The following is a 6,330-nucleotide window of genomic DNA, read 5'->3' as shown; positions in this document are numbered from 1 at the left end:
AGATGACAAATTGTATTTTACACCCATTATTTACATGGATTGATACGATTAGTGGATCCGCAGGTATTAAATGATTAATTATTCTCTTTATTTTGTATTTCTTCAGTAAATATCAGGGATTTTTTAAAAAAATTTAATGAACTGAACATGTAGATATTCATAAAAGCTCAGGGTAAATTCAATGTTATTATATCAGAGACAGAGAAAACTGAAGAAAAAGTGACTTTTTCAGCAAATATATCAACAGAACATAAAACAAGTGTCTCCATTTGCTGTTCTTTATAAAACTCCATGGGTTTTACTGGTGAATCGATGTTGTAGAAGAGGATGGTGTTTCCATGGTAACTACGGAGCCTCTGAACATCCAAATGGGTCATATCTGATGACCATGAAAAGATGAAAAATTGCATTTTAAACCAATTATTTACATGGATTGACAGGAATAGTGGATTAAATATTTAATAATCCCCTTTATTTTATATTTCTTCAGTAAAAATTAGGGATTTTTTAAAAAGTTGAATTCACTGAACAAGTAGATATTCATAAAAGCTCAGGGTAAATTCAATGTTATATCAGAAACAGAGAAAACTGAAGAAAAAGTGACTTTTTCAGTAAATATATCAATAACAGAACATAAAACAAGTGTGTCCACACATTGTTTTTTTTTTTTTTTTTTTTTTTTAATCAAACTCTGTGATTTACTGATGAGCCAATGTTGTAGAAGATGAGGTGTTTCCATGGTAACTACAGAGCCTCTGAACGTCCAAATGGGTCATATCTGATGACCATGAAAAGATGAAAAACTGCATTTTAAACCAATTATTTACATGGATTGACACGAGTAGTGGATCAGCAGGTATTAAATAGTTAATTATCCTCTTATTTTGCATTTCTTCAGTAAAAATCAGGGATTAAAAAAAATAAAAATAATTAATTCACTGAACATGTAGATATTCATAAAAGCTCAGGGTAAATTCAATGTTATTATATCAGAAACATAGAAAACTCAAGAAAAAGTGACTTTTTCAGCAAATATATCAATAACAGAACATAAAACAAGCGTCACATTTACTGGTATTTATCCAGCTCCATGGGCTTTACTGGGGAATCAATGTTGTAGAAGATGATGGTGTTTCCATGGTAACTACGGAGCCTCTGAACGTCCAAATGGGTCATATCTGATGACCATGAAAGATGACAAATTGTATTTTACACCCATTATTTACATGGATTGATACGATTAGTGGATCCGCAGGTATTAAATAATTAATTATTCTCTTTATTTTGTATTTCTTCAGTAAAAATCAGGTAATTTTTTTTATATTTAATTCTCTGAACATATAGATGTTCATAAAAGCTCAGAGTAAATTCAGCGTAGTTATATCAGAAAGAGAGAAAATGGAAGAGAAAGTAACTTTTTAACCAAATATATCGTGAACTGAACATAAAATAAGTGTGTCCATCCACTGGCATTGATCCAACTCCGTTGGTTTTACTGGTGAATCAATGTTGTAGAAGATGACGGTGTTTCCACGGTAACTATGGAGCCTCTGGACGTCCAAATGGGTCATATCTGATGACCATGAAAAGATGACAAACTGTATTTTACACCAATTATTTGACATGTCTTGACAGGATTAGTGGATCAGAAGTTATTAAACATTTTAGATTGGTGGATGGTTTTGGTCGCCAGTGGAGGTTTGGGTCTGTATGGGTTAAGTGTATATAAATAATAATAATAATAATAATAATAATAATAATAATAATAATAATAATAATAATAATAATAATAATAAATACACTTTTTGATACAGTTAAAGAGACAGAGTGGAAAGAAAAAAAAAAAAACAAATGAACAAAAGACAAATCAAGCAAATAAACAAACAAATATAATGACAAACAACAATAATGACAACATTATATTATGAAAAAGAGAATAAATGTTTTCTTTTTTGTAGTTGTATAATTTCATAAATGCACCAGACATTATTATTATTATTATTATTATTATTATTATTATTATTATTATTATTATTATTATTATTAATAATAATAATAATAATAATAATAATAATAATAATAATTTATAAATACATACATACATACATACATACATTTTTTGATAGTTAAAGAGACAGAGTGGAAAGAAAAAAAACAAATGAACAAAAGACAAATCAAGCAAATAAACAAACAAAAATAATGACAAACAACAATAATGACAACATTATATTATGAAAAAGTTAATAAATGTTTTCTTTTTTGTAGTTGTATAATTTCATAAATGCACCAGACATTATAATAATAATAATAATAATAATAATAATAATAATAATAATACATTTTATTTATAAACGCCTTTCAGGACACCCAAGGACCCTGTACAGCTGAGGACAAAACAGATGATGCATAAAATACAAAGAAGTAAACAAATAGATAAGAGAAAATTTGCAATGTATAAAATGAGAATGCAAAATGGAGGGTAAAACTTATGGTGGGTAGGCTATTCTGAAGAGGCGTGTTTAGGTCAGGGGTGCCTATGTTGGCCTGAGGAGCCCTGACCTCGACCTAGCTTGACAACCGGTATTGTTTTACTGGTCCGGCCCACTTTATATCATATTAGGCTGTATGTGGCCCCTGAACTAAAATGAGTTTGACACCCCTGTTTTAGATGTTTCCCTCTTCCAACACACCTGACAGTCATTATCAGGCTTCTGCAGAGCTTGATGATACACTTATTTGAATCAGGTGTGTTGGAAGAAGGATACATCTAAAACATGCAGGATACCGGCCCTCGAGGACCAGGATCGGACCCCCCTGGACTAGAAGAATCCCCCAAGGTGAGTGGGAAACCCAAGAAACCAACCTGTAATAATGATAGTTTTTCACTTTTGTCCAGAACTCGTTTTCTGTCTGAAACAAAACTGATGGGCCTCCGTTTGTTACTGCGACAGCTTCACAAAAAGTCCCCATTAGCGATGAATAATGATGAAAGGAGAAAGGAAGGTGTGGGGGCGGTGCTGATTGAATTTTTATCAGTCAACATGTCAAATGACGTGTCATCACCGTTTATCTATACACTGTCTTGTATGACTGGAAAACAAGGCGCAGTCTGAGATGTCAACTGACTCGGATAAAATCAATGACAATCTGCGCCTGAAAATTGTCATTATTGCTGTTTGTTCTTGTCGTTATGAAATGAGAATCTGTCCCGGACTCACATCCACGACGATTAATGATCCCGTAAACAAATCAAACCCTTAAATATTATTGTGTTTGCATTGTTAATTAACCCTTTCATGCATGAATTATGAGAATTTCAGTTTAGATTTTTTTCCTGAGTGTTTTTATTCCTCTTTAGGCATGAAAAAAACAATGCAACTGAATGTTTTTTAATGGACCTATTTTATGTGGCGTTACAAAAATGTCCATTCATGTGTTTAACCCATAAGAACCCATTGCTGCTTTTGAGGTAGTTCCAAAATTAATTTATCTCTATTTTTATTTATTTATTTATTTTTTAAAATGGTATTTAGGGCAATTTTTGAAGGTTACAATTGTTAAGATCGAATAATTAATAAGTAAATCATTTATTTTCTACCCTACATTAACTCTGTAAAGCCTGAACCATTAAATCATTGACAAAAAAACTGCAGTTCTTTACAATTGGAGCTTTTATTGGTTCTTCTGAACAACCAAAAAAATGATTTTTCAAATTTCAATTTCCATGTATGTGTTTCAATTTTGTAACATATTTGATCCATCCGGTCTCAATGCTCAAATATTATTATTTTTGAACAAACAAGTTTCTAAATGATTTTTTCTCTCTATTTGACCTTTTTAACCCTTTCATGCATGAATTATGAAAAAAGTATGTAGATTTTTTTTTTGTTTTAGATTGATTTTATTACTCAAAATTGGGCAAAAGTTGAAATGTATTGTGATTTTTTTTTAACCCTTTAAAGTTTTCAATTATCAATTTTCATATATGAGTTTCAGTTTTGTATCATATTTGATACATTGGGTCTCAATGTTCAAATATTATTTTTGAACAAACAACAAAACATGAATTTTTCTCTGTTTTCATTTTTGTTTTTTTTTTAAATGGTATGTATGGCAATTTGTGAGGGTTACAATTGTTAAGATCTAATAATTAAAAAGCAAATCATTTATTTTCTACCCTACATTAACCCTGTAAAGCCTGAACCATTAAATCATTGACAGAAAATTCCATTTTTCTGAAAATGGAGCCTTCACATTGTTGCCTTTTAATGTTTTCAAATATATAATTTCCATGTATGAGTTTCAATTTTGTATCATATTTGATACATCGGGTCTCAATGCTCAAATATTATTATTTTTGACTAAACAAAAACATAATATAACACAAACACGTCAAAATTGTCAAAGTTCTGCCTCCTTCCTCATTAATGACAATCTTGTAGTGTCATTGGAAAGGCCTGTGGTGAACGAATTCCTCCCCCTGGTGGATTATCTGTGTATTGCATGTATCTAATTGTATACATCAGGTTTTTCAAAACAAAAAATATCAAACTGATCATGTAGAGGGCTTCAAAACTCATGTATCAAATATGATACATTTGGTGTTATAGGGTTAAATATGGTTTATGACGAGCAGTCAAAATTCTAAAACTAAGATGATTTTTATTTCATTGTATTTCTTCAATCAAATCAATCAAATTTTATTTATGTAGCGCCAAATCATAACAAAAATAACAAAAGTTATTTCTTAGGGTCTATAGAGACAGCCCTCATGTGGTTTGGAGAATATTGTCTTTATAACCCTTTGGAAAGGCAGCTTAAACCATTTGTCAATAACTGTGGATGTCATGCATGAAAGGGTAAAGCAATTTATCACCATTTCTTATAATATTATCCTCTGTATTTTTTGTCTTTTCAGTATAAATCAGGTATTTTCTTAAGTTTAATTCACTGATCATGTAGATGTTCATAAAAGCTCAGATTAAAGTTAAGGCTTATTATACGAAAAACAGAGAAAAACTGGCAAAAAAAAATAACTTTTTCAGCAAAATATTTCAATAGCTGAACATAAAAACAAGTGTTTCTAAAGAATTTTATCATCATCATCATCAGTGTCTCGGATGGTGCTGTGTTGTCTGATTTTTGTTGTTGATTATGCAGTATCTTGGTGTGAGTACCCAGTAAAAATGGCATAAATTGGATGGAGGAAAAATAGTCGTTCAGACATTTATTGTTGTCGAACAAGGAGAGCACATTTATTTACACATTCGCAATGAACACATACCTCACTGTAAAACAGCGCCTCTCAGTGGCTGCATCAAGCATAACATATTACATTTTCAACTGAGAGCATATAATCATACACTGTATGTCAACACAGATATGGAACTGAAACAACAAAACCCATGAATATACAAGAGAACAGCTGGAGAATAGCTGTCCACTATGCATTAAAGCAGGGTTGTCAAACATGCGGCCCGGGGGCCAAATGCGGCCCGCCAAAGGGTCCAGTTCGGCCCCTGGGATGTTTTTGCCAAGCACAAAAATTTCACAGTCTTGAATTGAATTAAGCAAAAAAAAAAAAATTAGCTTGAATTAAGAAAAAATCTTGAATTAAGCCAAAAAAAATCTTCAATTAAGTAAAAAAAAATGTTCAACTAAGCCAAAAAAAAAACCCAAATTTAGCAAAAAATCTTGAATTAAGCTGAAAAATCCTCAATTAAGTTAAAAAAATCTTGAATTAAGTGAAAAAAAAACAAAAACAAACTTCAATTAAGTTAAAGAAATCTTGAATTAAGCCAAAAAAAAATCTTCAATTAAGTTAAAAAAAATCTTCAATTAAGCCCAAAAATTCTTCAATTAAGTTAAAAAAAAAATCTTGAATGAAGCCAAAAAAATCTAGAATTAACAACTTAATTTTTTTTTCTGTCTTTTAGTGCAAAAAATAACATTAAATTATGACAGTATTTATATTTCTAAACTATCTTGTAAGACTAAAATGTGAATAACCTGAACAAATATGAACAACCTGAAATGTCTAAAGAAAATTCAGCCCAATTTTAACAATTTTTCTGCCTGTTCCTCAGTGTTTAGTGTCATTGTAGATCTGATCCATAATGCACATGTTATTGTTATTATGTTATTGTTAATGTTTTTAACTTTTATGTTTTATTGTTTCATTGGGATTGATTTTATATCTCTACAGCACTTTGATTGAAAGCGCTTTACAAATAAATTATTATTATTATTATTATTATTATTATTATTATTATTATTATTATTATTATTATTATGTAGAAATGAGAAGTGGAGGAATAATATTGTTAAAAT

Source organism: Sphaeramia orbicularis, chromosome 21, assembly GCF_902148855.1.
Source record: "Sphaeramia orbicularis chromosome 21, fSphaOr1.1, whole genome shotgun sequence".
NCBI lineage: Eukaryota > Metazoa > Chordata > Actinopteri > Kurtiformes > Apogonidae > Sphaeramia > Sphaeramia orbicularis.
The sequence above is the reverse complement of the archived record's forward strand: the minus strand, read 5'-3'. Positions refer to the sequence as shown.